This window comes from Schistocerca gregaria, chromosome 2 (assembly GCF_023897955.1).
Source record: "Schistocerca gregaria isolate iqSchGreg1 chromosome 2, iqSchGreg1.2, whole genome shotgun sequence".
In the NCBI taxonomy this organism is placed as follows: domain Eukaryota; kingdom Metazoa; phylum Arthropoda; class Insecta; order Orthoptera; family Acrididae; genus Schistocerca; species Schistocerca gregaria.
Genome location: NC_064921.1, coordinates 457926818 through 457951047, shown reverse-complemented (window position 1 = coordinate 457951047; position 24230 = coordinate 457926818). Strand labels below are relative to the sequence as shown.

Sequence of the window (24230 nt, the reverse complement as noted above, 5' to 3'; positions counted from 1 at the left end):
TACGGAACTTGACGTGTAAATAAATAAAATAAATAAAACAAGTACCTTCACGGATACCAGTCACATCACACAATATAGTTATATGGATATTGTGTCCCATATCATGTCCGAAAGAACAGACTCATATCCATATAGGTGTATAGTTCTGGCATACCGGCCATGACCTTCTTCTTCTGTGCGGATGTACACATATTACCCGAACTCTTACGGGTAACAATGTCTTCCACAAGTAATGAGTGCGTGGGTAGGGACACTATTAATGTAGTATGTGGACACATAAGGTGAGAATGTGGGTCACGGGGGAGGCGTGCACTAAATAGTCCCTGCAGTCGCACTATCCTCTGTGCTCCCGGTGGCTCAGCTGGGTAGAGCATCTGTCATGTAAGCAGGAGACCCAGGGTTCGAGTCCCGGTCGGGGCACACATTTTCACCTGTCGCCGTTGATATATATCAACGTCCGTCAGCAGCTGAAGGTGTTAATATATAATTGTAACATCACACAATATTCCAAGACTTTATTGGGTGTTTGTGTGATCATGGGTCTTTTCAGGCAAACGAACGAGCAGGGAGGCGGTGGACTGTGCATGCAACAGCTTAGGATGACTGGGCTCTGCAGAATATTGAAATGAACCCTAGTACAAGCTCCACGCAAGTGGTCCGCCAGAGTGGTGTAAACCATAGCACGATTATCTGTACTATGCGTGACAGCTACAGTCCTTATCACCTGCTACAAGTGCAAGTATTATCAGCATTTCCCTCAAGGGGAAGGATTTTACAATGGGTTTTGCACTACACCATCAAAATTACATGATTTTGGACACCAGTTCTCTTTACCGACGAAGCAATCTTTAGCAGAATTGGCATCATCAACATGAATAATCGTCATCTGTGAGCTACAGACAGGGCACGTGGTCAGAACTACCGTGGAAATGATGGATTTCCGGAAACATGTTCGTAGAAATTTTTTCTCTGCAGTTTCTCGGTTTTATTAATGTTCACCCTGTATACAGATGGTGGTAGTAATGCATACACAAGATATAAAAGAGCAGTGATTTGGTGGGGCTGCTATTGTTCTCAGGTGGTTGGTGTGCAAAGGTTTACGACGTGATTATGGCCGCACGACGGATATTAACAGACTCTGAACGCGGAATGGTAGTTGGAACTAGACACATGGGACATTTCATTTCGAAAATCGTTAGGAAATTCAATATTCTGAGATCCATAGTATCAAGAGAGTGCCGAGAATACCAAATTACAGGCATTACCTCTCACCACGTACAACGCAGTGACCGACGACCTACAGTTAACGATCGAGAGCAGCGGCAGCGGCGGCTCAGATTTGTCAGTGCTAATAGACAAGTAACACTGCGTTAAATAACCGCATAAACGGTCTGATCAGATGAGTCGATTTCAGCTGGTAACAGCTAATGGTAGGATTCGAGTGTAGCGCAGATCCCACGAAGCCATGGGCACTGTGCAACGAGCTACTGGTGGCTCCATAGTGTTTACATGGAATGGGTTCTGTGGTCCAACTGAACAGATCATTCACTGGAAATGGCTACGTTCGGCTACCTGGAGACCATTTGCATCCATTCATAGACTTTATGGTTCGCCATGTCATCGGGCCGCAACTGTTCGCGATTTATTTCAAGAACATTCTCGACAATTCGAGCGAAGATCGCCCGAAATGAATCCCATCGAACATTTACAGGTCATTATCGAGATGTTAGTCCGTGAACAAAATCCTGCACCGGCAACACTTTCGTAATTGTGGACGGTTGTAGAGGCAGCATGGCTCAATATTGCTGCAGGGGACTTCCAGCGACTTGTTTGAGTCCACGCTAACTCCAGTTGCTGCACTACGCGGGGCTAAAGGAGGTCTGACGCGATATTAGGAGGTATCCATGACTTTTGACACCTGAGTGTAATAGCTTAAGATCAGGCGAACGACAAGGTCACACTAGTGGGCCTCCTCGAATTCTCGATTAATCCAACTCTCATTAAAGGTTTGTGTTAGGTGCCTTCGTAAGAATGCCAGAAAAGGAGGTACCGTCCACTAGTGCATAAACAACAGTAATTGTCTTCCCGCAAGGGTAACGTTCTCCAATAGAGCGGCTTGTTTGTTCTACAGAATTTAGTAATAAATAACACTTTCTAATTTGTTCAAAATGTTCAAATGTGTGTGAATTCCTATCGGACCAAACTGCTGAGATCATCGGTCCCTAGACTTACACACTACTTAAACTAAGAACAATACACACACCCAAGCTCGAGAGAGGACTCGAACCTCCGGCGGGAGCAGCTGCACGGCCACTCTGCGCGCCTCTAATTTGTCCGCCAACGAGTATCGTGCTATGATTCTGTCATCCACAATTCCTGAACACACAGTGATGCTGAAGCAATGCTGATGGCTTGTATCTGGAACCCATAATTTAATTTATTTCCACATTCTGCGGGACTCCAGACTCATTCGTAAATATAATAGAAGCTGTAATGTGCAGAATGTCAGCAATCCATCTCTGGATTCGCTGATAGGGCTATAAACCGGCATGGTCGTCTTGGGACTTGAAGGCTTGACCACGCTGTAAGTGATTTCAATGAATTAGCTGCATATATAGAATTTACCACGTTCATACCTTCAGAAGCTCCGTTGTTTTGCACACCTTTTTCACAACCAGCTACTCGTCGCAACACTAGCTCCTTCACGTTACCCGAACACGATATTATTGCACTTGGCCTCGTGTGGCCGTTACCGCGAACATGCGGTGACTGCACAACAAGTACAATGGATGGATAATAGAAGGCATCGCACTCTGAATGCTTTGAGGACAGCTGTGCATATACTATCAAGTAGTTCAGCTTGTCCTCGTGAAATATCACGATAAAAACTCAGGATACGCCGGCCGAAGCGCCCTGACCCGCAGGTGCAATAATATTGTGGTCGACTAATACCTAGGGCGCCAACCGCCTGTTGTCTACTGAGGTGCATTGTCGCGAGTGATCGTGTATCAGCAGTCGCAGGAAAAACGTGTTGTAATTTGGTCATATGGAAAGAGGCGTTCAGGATGTCATTCGACGTATATGACTTGGCTAAACCATCGCAGAATAATATGTTTACTATTTCCTGTGAAATCCATTTAACTGTTTGCGTTGTTCACGCTGCGCGGAATCGCTGATCCTGCTCTTATGCCATCACCACGTAAAGCGGTATATACAGAATGGCTTATGCAGGAGAGGGTGGGACAACAGCACCACTGTCGGTGGATCAAGTACAGAGGCGAACACAAGCAATAAGAAATGAACGTCACCTGGAAGGCAGCATAAACCACTCAGTACTGACCACCCTCCACACAAGTAAAATGGCCCACACCTCATTCAGTTTTAACGAGGAACATCTACCATAAAAGTGTGGAATACTTCTTTTAAAAGACCATTTTAGTAGAAACAGATACCAGCCTAGCAGTTCTATTAGTATCTTAAGGGCCGCTCGGGATAAGCTGAGCGATCTAGGGCGCTGCAGTCATGGATTTTGCTGCTGATCCCGGCGGAGGTTCGAGTCCTCCCTCGGGCATGGGTGTGTGTGTGTTTCTCATTAGGATAATTTAGGTTAAGTAGTGTGTAAGCTTAGGGACTGATGACCTTAACGGTTAAGTCCCATAAGATTTCACACACATTTGAACAGTATCTTAAGGAAGAGATCACTTAATACCTGGACACGGATGTGTGTGATGTTCTTAGATTAGTTAGGTTTAAGTAGTTCTAAGTTCTAGGGGACTGATGGCCTCAGCAGTTACGTCCCATAGTGCTCAGAGCCATTTGAGAATTAGTGGTACGTGTATATGTTATGTGTACGACTTTTGGGGTAATTTGTAGCACTACCTAGTAGCAAGACAAAAACAAAACACAGTATTGGTATATGGCTGAAAGTTTTCTTTTGAGCTATACGCTAAAATAGTGTTTTGTTTTTGTCTCTGCTGCTAGACAGTGGCAGTTTACCCCGAAGTCGTACGCACACGCATCGCACCTGCATGTTGTATTAATGCACATAAATCTATCGATGATGGAGTGCTGAACCTCTTAAAAGCACTGTGGACGTAAATTGTAAAGGTATAAGTGGGGTGCTTGGGGTTATAAAATTCTGATATGGCGCGAGAAATTCTAAAACTTATGCTTCCTGGGAAGCTCAGTTACCATATCAAGACTAACCTGTTTGTTGTGCCAGTCCTCAGAGTTATAGTAATTTTACTTCTTCTGGTGTAAGGTCAGTTTGTGTATTTATTGTGGAGACGGAATATCAGTTATATCTCTTTAATGAAATTATATTGCAAGTGTCATATCTTGACTCCGCAGTCACACTACAGTTATTGAAATTTCGGTCATGCTATTGAGGGTATACAACTTCTGTGTAATGGCATCAATGCTGGTAAAATGGCCATTTTGGCGGTAGCTTCTGCGCACTTTCCCTGCTAGGCACCAATGATCTAAGGGGAAAGCGCTACTTACAGGAAGACATTATAAGAGCGACCTAAAAGCGGCACATAAAGAAAGAGAAAGAAAATAAAATAAAAAGGAGGAAAAACGAGAAGCGGCCGAAGAGAAGAACGGCAGTAAAAAGAAGAGGGCAAAGTGCACAAGACCAAAACTTATAAGAGCTCTTTTTAACGGCAACGATGAAAACAGAGAGTGGACTCACTACGAAAAAAAATTTAAATTTGACGGCAAAAGGGCAAAGTCTAGAGGAGTTGAGGAACACAATCTGACATTTGTAACAGCGTATTTAATTTAATTAGAATAACATTTTATAATATATATTCAAGAACTTTTTAATATTGTCTATATGCAAACTGTACCGTATCGTGTTCATGCCGTTGTCTTTCTGTTTCACTTCTAGTTCTGGTCTGGAACCACGCGACCGCTTCGTTAGCAGGTTCCAATCCTGCCTCGGTATGGATGTGTGTGATGTGCTTAGGTTAGGTTTAAGTAGTTCTAAGTTCTAGGGGTCGATGGCCTCAAAAGGTAAGTCCCATAGTGCTCAGAGCCATTTGAACCATTTTTTCTAGTTCTGTGCTTTATCGGTTGCTTCCATCATTCTCCTCAAGGCTTTTCTTTTCATTTGAAGAGGGAAATTCTACGCCAAAGTCTGCCCTGGTTATCGAAAGTGTTCGATATCTGTGCCGGAAGCTATCGTTCTTCCACTTTCTCGTTTGTCATTATGTGTGATGGTGACGCTCCATCAGTTCTTTAAAATCAGTTTGTCTTCCTGTCTCGATAAATTGCTTTCTGTGTTTCTATTCTGCAGGGTGAAAAGTATTTAAATCGACAAACTCTGGGAGGTTCTAGGGGACATAAAAAAATATTTTTCCCTACTGTCCTTTTTTCGTATGAGGATTATTTAAGCCGGTGGAGGCGTATTACGATCTTCAGTTGTAGGCAACTGCTGTCCATCAGTGTAGTAGTTCACTGCCTCTCTTTACTAATGGAGCGATACACCTGGAGCGAGTACACTAGTATAGTTGGTGCGTACTACGTATCGCACCACAACGGACGAGCTACACAGGGGGTTTATCAACAACAATATCCTAATCGCCGTCCTTTGCTGCTGTGTACCAACGTCTGCGTGAGACCGGGTCATTTAGCAGATTACCTGGACAGGGGCGCCGTCGCACGGTAAGAACGCTGCAATATGAGGAAGCTGTCTTGCAGCATGTGGATCGGGATCCTTCAGTCAGTGCAATTCTTCGTTAATGTGTGGGTCGGTGTTGTTGGGGACTGTTTAATTGGGCCGTATCTGCTACCTAGGCCATTAAATGGCAGGCACTATTACAATTTTCTCGCCAGAGCATTGCCAGAATTGCTGGAAGACGCCCCGCTCCCTACAAGACAACGCATGTGGTTCCAACATGACGGGGCGCCGGCACATTTCGGACGTCGTGTGCGTCGATTCCTAGACCGACGGTTCCCAGAAACGAGGATTGGCTGAGGTGAAGTGAAGTGTCGTGTGACGAGGGCCTCCCGTCGGGTAGACTGTTCACCTGGTGCAAGTCTTTCGAGTTGACGCCACTTCGGCGACTTGCGCGTCGATGGGGACGAAATGATGATGATTAGGACAACACAACACCCAGTTCTTGAGTGGAGAAAATCTCCGACCCAGCCGGGAATCGAGCCCAGGCCTTTTGGATTGACTGTCTGTCGCACTGGCCACTCAGCTACCGGGGACGGACATTGGCAGAGGTGTCCCTGTACCATGGGCTGCTCGATCCCCAGATATGTCCCTTCTGGACTTTTTTGTGCAGGGCTAGATGCGCAATCCTGTTTACGCAACTCCTGTTGCATCAGAAGAGGATCTGGTTGCCCGGATAGTAGCAGCAGCAGCAGGAACAATTCAGGATACCCGAGTCAGACAGAACATGATCCGACGGTGTAACCTTTGTTTACGTGTCAGTGGAGGCATTTTTGAAAATCTAATGTAATTGAAATTGGGTTGTGTTAATGTGTTGTCTCTTGGTCATAAAAAATGGAAAAGTGTTTGTTGGCTTAATTAATTTGCGACCAGAGAAATCTTCCCCTACCGGTTTAAATACTCCTCATAGGGAAAAATGACATTAGGGAAAAATATTTGTTTTGATGTCCCCTACAACCTCACAGAGTTTGTCGGTTTAAATACTTTTCACCCTGTATACATCGTGTCAACTGAAACTACAAGATTACTGTTACAGAAAGGACAGAGCCAGACAAAACGCCTGGCGTGAATGGGCAAAGTAGCCACTTAGTTTTAAACTCAAAAGGGATACATCAGTTAGGGAGATACAAACTGATTTTGAAGAACTGACGGAATACCATAATTACAGACAATGAAAGAGGAGAAAATAGAAGAATGATAGCTTCCGGCACAGGTATCGAACACTTTCGATAACCAGAGGACATTTTGGTGTAGAATTATCCTCTTCAAATGACAAAAAAAGACTTGAGAAGAATGATGGAAGAAACCGGCAAAGAGCAGAACTAGAAGTGGAGCAGCAGGACAACGGCATGACCAGGATGCCATGCAGCTTACATACAGAGAATTAAAAAAAAAAGTTCCTGAATGGTGTTCCTGCCCCCGGCAGCGGGCCAGCTGCGACTGGTGCGTGCTTTCGCCGACCGCAGCTTTCACGGCAGTGTTTCAGAGGTCCCGGACTTTCCGTGAGGCGTTAAGACTCGCCAGGCAGCCAGGCAGTCCTGAGGCGTCGTGATTCAGCCGCTTATCCGGAAGGCCGGCCGCCTCGCCTTGTGAGTCACGCGTGCCGCGCCAGCGCGTAGCCACGCAGCTCAGCCCCGCGCCGCTCCATCCGCAGTGCCGCGTCACCTTGCCAAGGGCGGACCAGCTGCACTTCGCACACTTGCCAGTCGGACTCTCCAAGCCTGCACGCAAGCCTTACTTCACTGTTCCACGGATATCCTCGCGAATGCTATGATTTTCATAACAGACATGATTCTGCTACATAAAAATTCTTCTCTATTGCTTTAATCAAGCAAGTTTCAAAGTAACTCCACCAAAATTAGCAGATCCTTATCCCTGTCATACACGTTCTTGAAGCGCTGTCTTCTCTCTTGCAAAGCTTAAGTTTGAAATTTGGCTCAAAGGAGTCTACAATCTTCCTCTGTAATGGTTCAAAAACGTGTCGCTGTGAGGCGTCATCTCGCTTCAAAGAGTGAGGTGTCGACACATACGAAATGAAGGCCACAGTTCAAAAGGGCGTGTTAGGTGTAAGGTCGGTGTCATGCTGGCATCGAATTTCACCACAGTTCTACCCAACGCCATCGTGGACGTGTCACGGTGGAAAGGAACGCTGTTAGACAGGGTTGCCTGTCCTCAGGCGCTAGAGTAGCTGCGAGGCACCACTCAACTGAATGGGCGTCCAAGTCTCTGACAGCAACATTTTTAATATGCTGAACAAAGATGCGTGGGTGGCACCGAGCGTGTTGGCGAGCTGAGGAGTGTTAGGTGCACCCTTTGCCGTTTTACTCATGTTTTAGTCAATGTTGCACCCCTGCATGATCACGCCACAGGGAGGCGCGAAATAGGAGGGCTGCAATAACACAAACACCCTCTGTTGCTTCCGATCACGTTCAAATTTCGCCAAATGATTTTGAACGTCCCCTAATGGCACACAAGACCAAAAATTGCTGTTGTGCTACGTTGAAAAGGGGCGTGATCTTTTTCAATTGGGATGCAGCTCTACAATGTCATTAGAGAGGTCTTGCAACGTCCGCCAATTGCCAGCAGCGTCAAAGGTTGTCTAGTTGCTCACTCCAATGAGAATGTTTTTCGAGCGCGCTATTGTGGGAATCAACGCCCCAAAAGACGGGCTGATTTCATTGACGCACTTTATGCCATCTCTTGAGGATTTCTCGTATCGATTCTGGGCGACGGTGTGACCGAAATGTTTTGTTTGGCCACACATAAAAAACTGCGTGAATCTAACGCTTGTGTCAAGGTTCGGGCCCTAATTGCAGAAGCGTCATGAGAAAGGGTGAAGTGTGGGTGACAACCTTCCGTCCCATCCTGTGGCACGTCCACAGAGGCACTGGACAGAATTATAGTGAAATTTGGTGCCAATGAGACTTCATTAACCCACCGTACGGCTCACTTGATCTTCTAAACTGTTGCCTCATTTCCGCAAGTACCGACACTTCGTTTTTTAACCGTCGCTGAACCTGGAAATGACATCTCAGGGCACCACACTTCAGTGACATTACAGTGGAAGATTGCAGGCATCTTTGTGTCAAATTTCAACCTTACGCTTCGCAATGGGAGACAATTATAGGGTTTGCGAAAGTGGCAACTTTTTTGTGTACATCTGAAAACATCAGGAAACTGCAAACGGTTACAAAAGCACAATAATTTTAGCTACAATAATTTTAGCTACTTACTATAATTTCCTCATAGCGTCCACCATTCGTTATACAGTTTTGCATCTTTAATGACAGCATCTGGGTCTGAAAATATTGTCCTTATAGGCCCAAAGAGGTGGTAATCTCAAGGTGCTAAATTAAGAGTATACGGTAGATTGGTAGCAAAGTTCAGCTACATTTGGCAATAAGTTCCGTGGTCGCAAAATCGATGTAAACCTAGCAGTACTGTGCTTCAATGCGGAAGTTTGCCTCCTCCTCAGTCCAAATTCTCAAAAGCAAACTTTCTGGCTAGACAGCGTCATCTTATACCGTTCTGAACCTACAGTTGCTCCAAGACACCCAAATGAGCCACACCCTACTTATTCCAGAAGACTGTGCACTTCATTTTGCCTGCAAATGAATGTGTATTAATCTTCTTCTTTGTAGGAGAATTAAGGATAAGATACATGTGTCACTTTGTCACTAGATGAATTTCTTTTCAGCTTTGTTATGTGTGTTCTCGTTGTGTTTTTTTGTGTATTGTAGAGAGTAGATTGTTAAATGGTATGTCACACTATTATATTGCTGGGTACGGAATCTGTTTACCATATCAGTGTTGTATCCATTCTCTTAGTTTATTTCTTTTAATGCGTGCACTTATTGTGTATTCTTATGTTTGTTTATGACTGTTGAGCATGTATCTGAAACTTAACTGTTTTTGTGTCGCTGCTATACTTTACCGTATGTACCAAAAACGATTACATACTGTAAGCCACATTTCCAGCAGAACAGATGTCCGAGCACGACCACTGACTCTACGAATTGGTCTCAACTATACGAACAGCACAGCTAACTGCTTGTGTAGACTGGTTTCATGCTAGTGCTACATGTTGTTGTTGTTGTTGTTGTGGTCTTCAGTCCTGAGACTGGTTTGATGCAGCTCTCCATGCTACCCTATCCTGAGCAAGCTTCTTCATCTCCCAGTACCTACTGCAACCTACATCCTTCTGAATCTGCTTAGTGTATTCATCTCTTGGTCTCCCTCTACGATTTTTACCCTCCACACTGCCCTCCAATACTAAATTGGTCATCCTTGATGCCTCAAGTGCTACATAGATTCTTGATTTTCTTAGAAAAGGTAAAAGTAATATAATATATGTCTTAGTCTATGATTTTGTTAGCTTGGTCTACAATTTACGTGAACATTAGTATATACACTCCTGGAAATGGAAAAAAGAACACATTGACACCGGTATGTCAGACCCACCATACTTGCTCCGGACACTGCGAGAGGGCTGTACAAGCAATGATCACACGCACGGCACAGCGGACACACCAGGAACCGCGGTGTTGGCCGTCGAATGGCGCTAGCTGCGCAGCATTTGTGCACCGCCGCCGTCAGTGTCAGCCAGTTTGCCGTGGCATACGGAGCTCCATCGCAGTCTTTAACAATGGTAGCTTGCCGTGACAGCGTGGACGTGAACCGTATGTGCAGTTGACGGACTTTGAGCGAGGGCGTATAGTGGGCATGCGGGAGGCCGGGTGGACGTACCGCCGAATTGCTTAACACGTGGGGCGTGAGGTCTCCACAGTACATCAATGTTGTCGCCAGTGGTCGGCGGAAGGTGCACGTGCCCGTCGACCTGGGACCGGACCGCAGCGACTCACGGATGCACGCCAATACCGTAGGATCCTATGCAGTGCCGTAGGGGACCGCACCGCCACTTCCCAGCAAATTAGGGACACTGTTGCTCCTGGGGTATCGGCGAGGACCATTCGCAACCGTCTCCATGAAGCTGGGCTACGGTCCCGCACACCGTTAGGCCGTCTTCCGCTCACGCCGCAACATCGTGCAGCCCGCCTCCAGTGGTGTCGCGACAGGCGTGAATGGAGGGACGAATGGAGACGTGTCGTCTTCAGCGATGAGAGTCGCTTCTGCCTTGGTGCCAATGATGGTCGTATGCGTGTTTGGCGCCGTGCAGGTGAGCGCCACAATTAGGACTGCATACGACCGAGGCACACAGGGCCAACACCCGGCATCATGGTGTGGGGAGCGATCTCCTACACTGGCCGTACACCTCTGGTGATCGTCGAGGGGACACTGAATAGTGCACGGTACATCCAAACCGTCATCGAACCCATCGTTCTACCATTCCTAGACCGGCAAGGGAACTTGCTGTTCCAACAGGACAATGCACGTCCGCATGTATCCCGTGCCACCCAACGTGCTCTAGAAGGTGTAAGTCAACTACCCTGGCCAGCAAGATCTCCGGATCTGTCCCCCATTGAGCATGTTTGGGACTGGATGAAGCGTCGTCTCACGCGGTCTGCACGTCCAGCACGAACGCTGGTCCAACTGAGGCGCCAGGTGGAAATGGCATGGCAAGCCGTTCCACAGGACTACATCCAGCATCTCTACGATCGTCTCCATGGGAGAATAGCAGCCTGCATTGCTGCGAAAGGTGGATATACACTGTACTAGTGCCGACATTGTGCATGCTCTGTTGCCTGTGTGTATGTGCCTGTGGTTCTGTCAGTGTGATCATGTGATGTATCTGACCCCAGGAACGTGTCAATAAAGTTTCTCCTTCCTGGGACAATGAATTCACGGTGTTCTTATTTCAATTTCCAGGAGTGTATATAACAGTAACAACGACTAAGTCTAAACTTTCGTTGCTTATGATGGATTATGTATCTAAATGTGTTAATGGCGTCCTTTGGCCGCATTTGTAGACAGCAAATGTCTGTTAAGAAAATATTATTTCTGAAATGAAACTGGAACCGAGTTACTATTTTGGATAAACACGTTTTCACTCGGCAAGTGCTGATGCCTGTTATATTTGATATGATTTGTTGATGTATCCAATAGATGATGTCAGTTTTCTAGGTAGATGTCTTTTTGAGAACGTACAAATCTTACGATGGGCACTGGACATATCAAAGGCAAATGTCTGTGTAATACTTGATGCTGTTCTACTCACAAACCTTAGATGACTGTCTTCATGCTACTTTTATCATTTTCCTGTATGCGTTTACTGTGTTTGACAATTATGATGTTTCCGTAAATTCGAAATTCACCAGATCACGTGAAGATGAGAAACTGAAGGGTCATGCCAACTTGGTACACATTGCAAAGACAAAATAACTATCCAGCATCGACTGAATGCAGATTAACAGGGCAAGAAAGAATTTAGATTTTGATGGTTCACAAATTATACCGCGATTTATTCCTCACTGCCCTAACGTCGCTTATTTATGATTTTAGGTGATTCCCATGTTCGGTGTAGCAGGATCGTTTTGCAATCTGTCTCAAAACACTGAATCTCAGAAACTTTACTTTCCCGCTCCCTCCGACTCCCTATCTTACACCCCCCCCCCTTCAAAAAAAAAATGTGTGTAAAATGACTACATATAGGTTTCCTTAAAAAAAATGGCGTACCCCCCTCCCCCCCCTCCGCCGGCCACTAATATATATCTAGTGGTACGTCTTAAGAGTTCATAGCTACCTGTCCCGCAACAAAGGTAGTATCAAAGAAAGTTTGTCTACAATTCACAGTACCTTCGCAGAATCCTACAGTCGTTTGCAAGTAGCTGACCAGTTTGGTTCAAATGGCTCTGAGCACTATGGAACTAAACTTCTGAGGTCATCAGTCCTCTAGAACTTAGAACTACTTAAACCTAACTAACCTAAGGACAGCACACACATCAATGCCCGAGGCAGGATTCGAGCCTGCGACCATAGCGCTCGCGCGGTTCCAGACTGAAGCGCCTAGAACCGCTCGGCCACCCTGGCCGGCGCTGACCAGTTTCCCTAAATCAGAGTTGGTATGTCTGTTCCACTTCATTAACCTCTTTGGACAAAGGTACCCATGTTGAGCCCTTCGGCTTTAGTCTTTCACAAAGCAAAGCCAGTGCTATCAAAACATGTAATTTCAGTTCACCACAGAATTTTGTTTTATTTGAAGAAGACATTGAACACATACAGTAGTTCGTCTGCGCAGGGCTTACAGAGGATCAGAGATCGTACATAAGTACTACGAACAAGCTACATGAATTCTAGTGCAAGTATGAGCTGCCCGGACAGTTCTATCTCGAGCCTCACTGTCAGCTGAAGCGAGGTCGATGAGTTCAGCGCACATGGACGGTTTCCAAACCGGCCTTCTTGGTAGGGCCGGTTGCCGCTTGCTTAACCCGCCACTTGCTCGCCAGCAGTCTGCTCGCGGACAGCTGAACGTCCGACGCGAGGAATGACTGCCGGCATGAGTCAGACGCTGGTCTGCAGCTGGGGCGCCACACGTCGGGCCATTCATTCCCCACAAAATAGTCCGCGTGCTCTCTAGCCGGACGTGAATCAGCCTCCTTAATGGACCTCCGCGACCTTCCCTGCCAGTGCAGCACGTCCTTCCCGACTTCGTGACCAGATCTACCAGCGTAGTAGACAGCCAACTCCTTAAGCCCTAACTAATCACGTATTTCCCTCTTTCTTTTCTCAGATTTCTCCTGGACGCTTGAGAGCGTTCGTAGAACAAAAGTGTCCAGTTATCTACATCTCCATCTGTACCTGCATCTACAGCTCTACTCTGTAGATCATCGTGAAGTGCTTGGCAGAGGGTTCTTCCGATTGTACGACCAGTTAAGTTTTCCTCGCTGTTCATGGAGTGCGGGAAGAATGACTGCTTAAAATCCCCCATGCGCGCTGTAACCAGTCTAATCAAGTTTATGGGGTCCCTGCGGAAGGAGTAACCAGAAAGCTGTTGCATATTCCTAGATTCCGTAGTTAATACTGTTCTGGGAACTGCAAGTAGATTTTCGCGAAATAATTGAGGTCTACCTTCAAGCATTTGCCAACTCAGGTTACTCAGCACTTCCCTGAAGTTCTTGCGTGAACCCAACAGACCTCTCACCATTCAAGCTGCCGGTCTTTGTATACATTCAATATCCCTAGTTCGTCCTGCTTTGTCCTATAGTTACAACTATTTAGGATGGGTCGCACGAGTCTTTTGTGTGAGAGCTCCTTTATAGACTGCCAGCATTTCTTTAGTATTCTACCAATGAACCGAGGCCTGCCATATGATCATTACATTTGATACCCTCACAAATTGCAACATCCAGATATTTACATGAATTGAATGATTACAATTGTGACTCGTTTACATCATAGTCATCATCTAATACTTTGCATTTTGCGAAGTGCACAGTTATCCATTTTCCGAACTTCAAAGCAATTTCCCAATCCTTTCATCACACTGAAATCTTACTAAGGACTAAATATTTGTACACTATTTTTCAAATAGTACTTCATTATGGGTAACTGCATCTTCTACAAAAACATCTGACTTTATTTCTTTATGGCCGGCCGCGGTGGTCTCGCGGTTCTAGGCTCGCAGTCCGGAACCGTGCGACTGCTACGGTCGCAGGTTCGAATCCTGCTTCGGGCATGGTTGTGTGTGATGTCCTTAGGTTAGTTAGGTTTAAGTAGTTCTAAGTTCTAGGGGACTAATGACCACAGCAGTTGAGTCCCACAGTGCTCAGAGCCATTTTTATTTCTTTATGTGTCGATGGCTCTACATCCAAGATAACATACAGCCTCCTCACTACCAAGAAGTGCTCAATCGAGTCAGAAATTTCGTTTGACATTGCGTTTGATACTGCATATGATTTATCCTGTGAACCATGGACTTCGTCATGGCGACCCGCCATGACAAAGTCCATGGTTCAAAGGATAAATCATATGCAGTATCAAACGCAATGTCAAACGAAATTTTCCGAGGGCGTGCAGCTCTACCGTACGGTTAAATTTGATGGTATCCTCTTGGGTAATATATTCCGGAGGTAAAATAGTCCCCCATTCGGATCTCAGGGCGGGTACTACTTACGAATATGTCATCATCAGGAAAAACAAAATAATATCCCTTTGTCGAGTCGGCAGGTTAAAAAATTTAAAAAGGGAATTTGAAAGGTTGAATTTATATATAGTGGGAATAAATGACGTTTGATGGCAGGAGCAACAGGACTTCTGGTCAAGTCAGCACAGGATTATAAGTACGAAATAAAACAGAGATAATGCAGGAGTAGTTCTCATAATAAGAAAACAGAAATGCGGGTAACCTACTATGGACAGCATTGTGAACGCATTATCGTAGCCAACAGAGAGATGAAGCCGAAACACGCAGTGGTACAAGGATCCTTGTTCCAGAAAAAGAAGCGTATTGTGCATACCAGAAGAGTTCGTTAACAAATTGGTGTGGTACACACTTCTCAGCAATGCCCGCGGTAAGGTAACTGCTCATAGCTCCTACGGTGCGCATTTTAAAGACAGTGTTTATTTTTCCTTTTTTTGGTCCACACCATCACCTCAGAAAGTTTGTCGGTGGAGCTGCGCTTCACCTTCTGATTCACCTCCCCCCCCTCCCTCATCCCTCCTACGCCCCCCCCCCCTAAACGGGTATGTCATGAAGGACTTACGCAAACAAATTAATATTCATGCATATACCGAGAGAAAGGCAAAAGCGTAAATTTTGGTGACGCTGTAGCGCAATTTCGCCGCGAATCTGGAAAGAATAGTAAACAGAGGACAAGTCTGTCTATGCCAGGACATAAAACCTTTGTGAATTTCATCCTGTGTACTGAACTGGACAGTAATTATACCTTGTACACAGGCACGTGAACGCTACGTGCATATGCCAGAATTTGAGAGAGGACGTGTAGTTGGGTTCGATATCTGAATAGGAGCGATGCCCTTATTCGGCGAAGTTGGCAGAAATGGGTGAACCACGGCCGGACACATCGTCAAAAGCGAATATAGACGGCAGAACTTGAGGACAGAACCCTGGATTCATCATTATCATCGACACGGCGTGCAATTGGTCCTTCATTGACCGCACGGACCATTAATAGGCGGCTCACAGATAGGGAACAGCTCACCGCGCCCCTTGCGCCAACTACCGCTGTACACCAACAAACCTGTTTGCCCGTTTGCAAAGGTGTAGGGCACATTCGGCCTTGAATCTCATTGACTGGAGTATAGTTGTCTTCAGGACGAGTCCCGCTTCGAACAGAGCGTCGATGACCAGCAAAGACGTCTGTAGACGCCCTGAACAGTGGAGGGAGAGACTGGTGACCTCGCTGTTTGGTCCCCTCCCCCAAATCAACCAACATGACCGTCGTTCGTCACACGGCCCGACAACCGGGGTCCCTTGGTTGGTACCCTTACAGCACAGAGGTACGTCGACGATAATGTACGCCCCGTTTTGTTGTCCTTCACCGCATGCCATCCAGGGCTTACATTTCAGCAAGATAATGCCCACCTGCACAAGGCGAGAGTTTCTACTGCCTGTTTTCGGGCTTGCCAAACCTTACCTTGGCCAACAAGGTAGCCGGATCTCTCCTCAGTTGAGGACGTTGGAGCGTTATCGGCAGGGCCGTCCAAGCACATCGGAATTTTGATGACCTAACGCGCCACTTGGACAAAACTTGGCACAGTACTCCTCAGGAGGACATTCAACAACTCTGTCAGTCAATGACACGCCGAATAACTGCCTCCGTAAGGGCGAGAGGCGAACCACGCGTTAGCGACTTGCTCAATTTCTGAAGCTTTTTCTCTTGAATAAATCATACCGTTTTTCAGAAAGTTGTTATCGTTTGTTTCAATATAAATGTACACCATGCCTATCATATAATTTCCTCATGCTGCGTCGTTTAAGTCGCTTTTGTAATGTTGCAGAATGACCAGCAAAGGTATTTATATAATCGTATGGCTAGGGCACCCAGTCGGGCCGGCCGTTCGCCGGGTGCCGGTCTTTGAATTAGACGCAACTTCGGCGACCTGCAGTCGATGAGGATGACAGGATAATGATGAGGACAGCACAAAGCCCAATCCCTGGGCGAAGAACATTCCCTGACCCAGCCGGGAATCGAACTCGTCCCAGAGGATTGACAATCCGTCACGCTGACCATTCAGCTACCGGGGGCGGACGAGCAAAGGTATTGTCGACGTTTGACTTAAAGAATCTGGTGTATTGCACAACGGGAACAGCAAGAGTCCGACAAGGACTGATAATATTCTATAGAGTACTAATTTGTTATATTACTAGGTAGTGTGTTTAATTTCTGGAAACATTATACTAGTAAAGTTTTTTTTCGATAAACCTCGGGATTGTTATCATTCATAGTGTTGCTTGATTGAAGCAACAGTTTCCACTATTATTTAAGTAACAGTTTTAAATCACGATTTTTTCGTGTTAAACAATGCTTAGTATACGTCCAAAAATAAGAAAAGATGTGATGTCTGGAAGTCAATGTAGGTATGCATTTCGCCCTTACTCGAACAACAAATGGAAAGAGTCAAGCTTCATCAGGACTTCCTGTTCAAAAATAACCAAGCCATATTCTTTCAGAGTTCTTGAAATCAGCAATCTTTCTAGACTGTTGGTAATCATAACAGTTTTTTCTGCTAATGAAAAAGTCCCATAACTTGCGTATTACTTATTTCCCTTTGATATAATTACATTCAAAAGAAAGTGTCATGTACACAGGATGGCAGCACCTTCAGGGTCAAAATTATACAAAAGGTACAGGATCTTAACCTCACTGTGAGTATCTTGTTATAAGTAGCTTCCTGTATTGCGCCAATCCAGCGATATGGAAACAGACTTGGAGAGGCTGTTGGACGATGCACGGCTCTGTTTGGAATATTGGCGGTATAGCTTCGTAGGGTCGAGCCGTACTAGCTGCAGAAATAGTATTATCCTGCGATCTTTTAGTCAAATTTATCTAAGTAGCAGCAAATAATGCAAATTTAAATATGTAAACGTCGCAATAAAATAAAATATTAATAAAGTAGTAAAAAGGGTAATCTCCTCCTGAATAATTAATGTAGGTCTACATCAAAACGTTTATACTGCTATGAACTATTATATTGCTATGAACTTATGATTTACTCGATGACTTAAAGCTCACACAAATGAAAATGGTTGTCTTACAAATATTATTTAGCCACGAAACCAAAACTGCAAAAATTTTGAAATGCAGTAAAATTTCCTTGACTATATATTTAAAGTGGTAGGGAGTCCACAGTTACTATTTAAACAACACTGGTCGGTGAAAAATAGAGTCCTATTTCGTTAAAATAAAACAAAATATTCGCCAACTTGTAAACATGCAAAGTTCACTATAGCCATCAACACATCACAAATTGTCTAATCGTGAATAGATTCCCGTAGTCCATTCAATAATAATTCCAGATTTGCTGCCAAAAGTAACCAAAATTCAATACTACTCTGCCCATCGCATAACTTTCGCGAAATGTTAAATCACCAGCTGGCTTACCGTTTGCCATTCCCATTTGACTGGAAATTACTCTGTCAACAAATGTTGGAGTACTAGAGCTGAAGCTCGCCGCCCAAAATCTATCACTTCACAACCACTAAAACCACGTTATGAACTCCCCAACACATACATCACTTACCTCTAGGACTGTCCCACATAGCATAACCGTCCGACACAGAATGACCTGAACCTACCATTCTTCCGCGCTTGAAAACCATCAGTTTCCCCAACACATACATCACTTACCTCTAGGACTGTCCCACATAGCATAACCGTCCGACACAGAATGACCTGAACCTACCATTCTTCCGCGCTTGAAAACCATCAGTTTCCCCACCAAAAATTACAACGAACATAAATTACAGAAAGGGATCACCATTTAAAATAAATACAAACTACAGTTACAACATATACGTTAAATGGAATGTGTTTCTCTCACGAGCCCCCTCGGACCGTACAGATTATCCTACGTCTAATAGCTGATGGACAATTAAATAAAACACCAAATTTGCACACGCGCCTTTACGATAAATGATAATTTTTTTAGTTTAAACGTGCTAAAAAAAAAGGTGATCTGTTCAATAGAAGCGTCTCTCTGCGCTCTATTCAATGGTGGTTTCAAATGTTAGGTTTCATTACGCTTTCAAGTGACGAAGAGTCTTTAATATGGGCCAAATTTAACAATTTGATTAACTAAACCAGAAATCACCTGATATCCTCAAGTCAATGTAAATACGCATTGCGTCCTTACTCGAACAAGAAACGGAAAGAGTCAAGCTTCGTCTGGACCTCCCGCTCAACAATAACCAAGCCATATTCTGTTTGAGTTCGCGAAATCAAGAATCTTTCTGAAGTGTCTCAGTATTTGTACCGTAAGAGCTATGAGACTTCTTCATCTTTGACTGAAACAAATCTGTTCGACTGCATGCTCTTTGCTTTCCATATTTTGAGCAGAGATACTACGGACCCAAAACAACAACAACAACAATAACAACAACAAAATGTCCGGTGAAGTTGGACTCTACTATGCATACCTTAAGAGCAATGAGAACTTGTTCATTTTCGCTACTGCGAAACGCATCTCTTTACTGAATGCACTTTTTTTTGCACAGTAGCGAAGATGAGCAAGTGCCATAGCTCTTATGGGGTGCAGTTAAGAGCCTATGTTTACTAGACTTTTTGTTTAGATCAATTGTTCCTGCAATATCCATGAATACTGACGATTCTTCCTCGGACAACCTGTATCCAGGATGTTCAGAAATTCCCATTACAAACTTCTAGGAGTTGTAGAGAGGAGTGAGTAGTTAATATTTTGAATAGGAACCCATCTCCGGAAACGAACTGTTTCCGTGCTACAACCTTTTGAAATATATGCTGGTAACGCGACTACTTTTACAAGTAATTGATTAGGCTTGACGCAGTACAACACTTGTTTTATAATTCCACTAATTAATAGCCACAGTAATTGCTCGGGTACTCGTTGGCGGGTTCTCTTCAACGGGGTGCAGTGCGGCCTCTTCCAATTCGGGTGTGCGGCGTCTCCTTAGAGCACCACCGTCACGCCTGCTGTCGGTGAACGTACACTCTCTCCAAGCCGTTGCGTAATTTTGACGAAAAGGGTATACGATGGCGTCGGACGTTGTAGATAACGATCTTGATAAAGGTGACGAGCAGCTCTTCCATTAGCGTGAATTTCGCCATTCACAAGGTTCATGTCGGTGTATCCTATAAACGTGTTCACGACCGTGTTGCTCTAACACTCCCAGACACATGATTGAGGTTCCAACCAGGTCAGAGAGGTAGGACAGACGTAAGATGACAACAGCCGATCCGATATAATCACCCACCACCATGATACCCTTTCGCATACCTGCCTAGCAAATATGTGTGCTTCCGGGCATGGGTTCCTTTTCAAAACATTATATGTATACAAACTCCTCTCTACGAGTCATACAAGTTTGTAATGAGAATTTCCAAGATCCTGTATATGATACTTAGCTATAAAGAGTAAGATGGAATGGCATACTGTGTTCATGTTTTTTGTAAATGTGGAGAATACGTAGACCTGGCACATTTGCATACCAATAATTAAAAAGATATGAACAACACAATAACTCAACCTTTCGGGTCAAATTTAAACAGCTGCTACTGGGTCCACAACCGATCATATTGAGATAGGGAATCAATGTTCAGAAATGCATATTTATAGTCTCATGGACATAGCATGCACTGCATAACGACAACGTAGCTAATAGTAATTGTTCAAAGCGAGGATCCCCGTTCTCAGTGGGTGTATCGCAACGGCGCTTGCAGTCCGCACTCTCGAAAAGATCCCGAGTGTTTATTGTACACTGGAAATGGCAGCAGGTGATAAACAACGTATTCCCCTATGCACCAAACAGACTCACTGTACACAACGTAGCTCATAGCACAGGTGTCATGTGTCGACCACATGCTTCGCACCAGCGGCTTAACCAGAGCCTCACGCATATCACTATCCCTGGTGTCAGTTGCCCACTGCATCAGACAGCTTTTGATTTTATCATGATGAGATGTGTTGCTGTGTATAGGGCATGATGCATAGTCAAAGATGGAACGTTACTCGTCACTAGAGTTGGCAGACATGCACTTAATGTACAGCGCGGCAGGATGTAGTGACCGTAAAGCAGCACTAATGTACAGAGAACGCTTTCCCAACTGCCATCATCCTAAATGGAATAAGTTTATATCCAAGGGAATCAACCTACTAGAGACATGGTCGTTCATGTCACAGGAGCCAGCCGAGGTTCCACCAAAGACATGTCTGAGTACTAGACTTTGAGGAGATGATGTTAGACCGTGTGGCTGACCACTCAGCAATAAGCACCCATCAGCTTGCCTATGAAACACACACTTTGAAGGTGTGGAACAGGTATTACACCTCTATCACGAAGAACGTTTGCAACCACTTGAAAAAACGGATTTTGAACCCAGCGTTTACTGCCAATGGATTATTCACCAAAGTGCTGTATTGCTGTATTTCATACAGTTCGTGTTGTTCACGAATGATACTCCATTCACCCGCAATGGCGTTTTAAGCAGATGCAACAGTCATCTCTGGAGTGAGGACAATTCCCAAACTACCCACATCAGGGGCCAAAAGAAACGATTCTCAATCACATATGGGTAGGCATTATCCAAGACAATCTAATATGCCGTACTTGCTGCCTTCCCATTTGCCTAGTCCTAATTTCCGACGAGATGATCTGCCATAGTTCTTGGAGATTGTACCCCTTCTTGTTTGTGAAAGAATGTCGTTTCAACACAATGGAGCACCAACCGACTTCAGTATTCATGACTGTAAGCACCTGAAGAACATAATTGGAAGGGGAGTCCTGTTCCACAGGCAGTGCAATCGCTGTATATTATACTGATCACTGGGTCTCACACCTCTTGACTTTTCTCTTTGGAGTTACGTCAAGACTTTGGTGTGTGAAACCCCATAGAAACTTATGGAGACCACCTTGCTAAGATCCAAGCTGCATGTTTTCTGGTGCAACCAGGGATCTTTCAGAGAATTCAGCAGTACTTCATGCCCAATTGCGATGCATGCATTGAGACTGGCGGCCTTCACTTTGAACAGTTACTATGAGTACGCTGTCGTTATGCAGTGTACACCGTGTACGTCTGTAACACAATAAATATGCACTTCCGCTCACTGGCCCCCTGTCCCAACATAATCGATTTTGGACCTGCTATCACATTTCAATCAGACCCAAAAGATTTGAGACACCCTGTACAGTATGTGTGTTATGAATAGTTTTCGTGATGTACATAATATTAATGTCTCAGTACATCCGCCTCGGTGCCGCGATTATTCTGATCAGATTGATTTTGCCACACGTCGAAACTCCTAATTACTGTTTTCATTTTAAACTACCCCTCAGTAGCGCCAGTCTGCCATATTGCGACATCGGCCACTTTTTGAGCCGGCACCGCCCTCTACGTGCTAGGACTCAAGCCAACGCTCGCCTCACCTCACCTCACCCCTTCGATGGGTGGGGAAAATCACAGATTTCCAGTCGCTGTTCGCTTATTCGTCGGCGGCAGCGTGGGTGCCGAAGCTGGCCTAGCCACCTGCTTTCGCCTCGGCCCCTCACCCGAGCCATAATTTGCAACTCCATAACTCCAGTAACTTTAGACGTCTGGTAGCTCGCCATCATGTACGTTATGTTGCAAACTCTAGGGGGCGTGGCAAACGCGTCATACAGAGATGGCCGCTGGTACGCTAGAGCAATCCGAATTTTATTACTAAAGCGTCCGAAGGCCGATTCGCAAATATCTATCATGTCTCGTTTTTTTTTGGGTCTGGGCTCTGAATTGGAACTCTGTTTTGTTGTGTGGAGCATTTCTTGCTTTGTTCATTAGTATTGATTCGCGCTTACATTACTTGCAGTCGTAAAGTTTTGTCTCTACTTCGTTCTCTGAGACTGACGTAACGTCAATGACGGCTTCCACGCGCTACGTGGTTCGCGGCAGCTAACTGCTCAGTTTGTGTCAGGATGCATCACAATAGAATAATTAATGGTTAAAAATCAAGGTTTAATGATTTATTGGCATAAACACCTCATTAAAATGATGATCTCGTAGCAACTGTTCAAACTATGAGAACTGCGGCCATCAGCATTAACTAAGGCTGAGTGATGATTTGGAATTTACGTCTATGACTCATAATTCTGAAAGCACTCATCTTCTGGTGATACCTCTGTCGGCAAATGATGTAATAGAAGCTATGGAACGCAATCTAAACAACCAAGGAATGAATAAACATACCAAAGCTATCCAAACTTCGTCTACAATGTTTCGTAGTATAATTATGAAGAAAATTATTGAAACAATATTCTGTGAACCAGAAACCATGGCTAAACTCCAACGTCAACAAAAAGTACAAGAAACTATCGAAGCTCAGAGTTCATATATTTCTATTTCCTCGAAGTAGTGACTACGACATAAGCTATTATGTGGAATCTGAAAAGAGGATTTGTAACCGAGTTGGCTGATTAAGACAACAGTAATTTGGCAACCCAAATGAGGGAAGATATATCCCTTTTTGTAAAATCTGTCTTCTTTTGAAAAAATCGTGATCGCAGTATTCGTTCACCTCGAAATGGTCAATGTATACAATTTTACAAATATTTTAATCGTTAACATATCTTTGGCATAAAACTGAAAGAAGAAACGTGGTTAAATGGAGGGAAAAGAGTAGAGAATCTCTGTAAAGTAGAAGGAACGGAAAATGTCACGATAACGGGACAGAATTCTGTTGTACGAGCTGCATCAGTGGATGTGAACGTTTACTGACCCTTATCACATCAGAGCAGTGTATTCTTCAAGCTTTCTGTCACGTTTCGCAAGTTTTCGGAAACCTGTTTCTAAGAGTGCATGCAGCTACTGTGTATTGGACGTTTTAACGTTGTTTTTAGTTAAGGAAGAAAGCTATAGCGCACTGAAGTGACATTTGCATAGTATTAGAAATTGCAGAAAAAGGCGTTAGCTGTCATATTCTCGTGGCACGTTACTTCAGGCAATCCCTTCGGTCATCGCTTGCCAACCTTGCCGAATGGTCGGCAGTGTCAAGAAGAAATTTACGGATACCAGTCACTGATTGCTGACTCCTATTTTGAGTAGACCAGAGGTGGGATTCTTCCTACAAGTCGATCAGGGCGCCTGAAGATGGCTAATGTAGCGCTGAAACTGGCTGCTCAAATAAAGTAACAAATGGAAATTTATTCGGCTGAACATATTTTGATTCGAAATTTTATGAAGAAAATTATTTTTTCCCCAGCACTGCTGTGAAACTGATATCGATTTACGTGCACCACAGGTACGTACCTGCAGCGTACTCGACAACGAGATACGCAGTTCATTGCGGTTGAGTCGGCACCACGCAGACGACACAGGTAAACAACAAAGATGTTTAATTAGGTTGACCTAAGCAGGACTCATTGGACGCTTTCCAAATGCAGTTTCAAGGTATCGGCGATAAGTCA

At 44.7% G+C, this 24230-nt stretch overlaps 1 non-coding gene across 1 annotated transcript; it reads left to right on the top strand.

Moving 5' to 3' along the window:
- Positions 1–345: 345 nt before the first annotated feature.
- On the top strand, positions 346–420 carry Trnat-ugu (transfer RNA threonine (anticodon UGU)). Its single transcript has one exon. It is a non-coding gene; the product is annotated as a tRNA-Thr (tRNA).
- Positions 421–24230: the final 23810 nt, after the last annotated feature.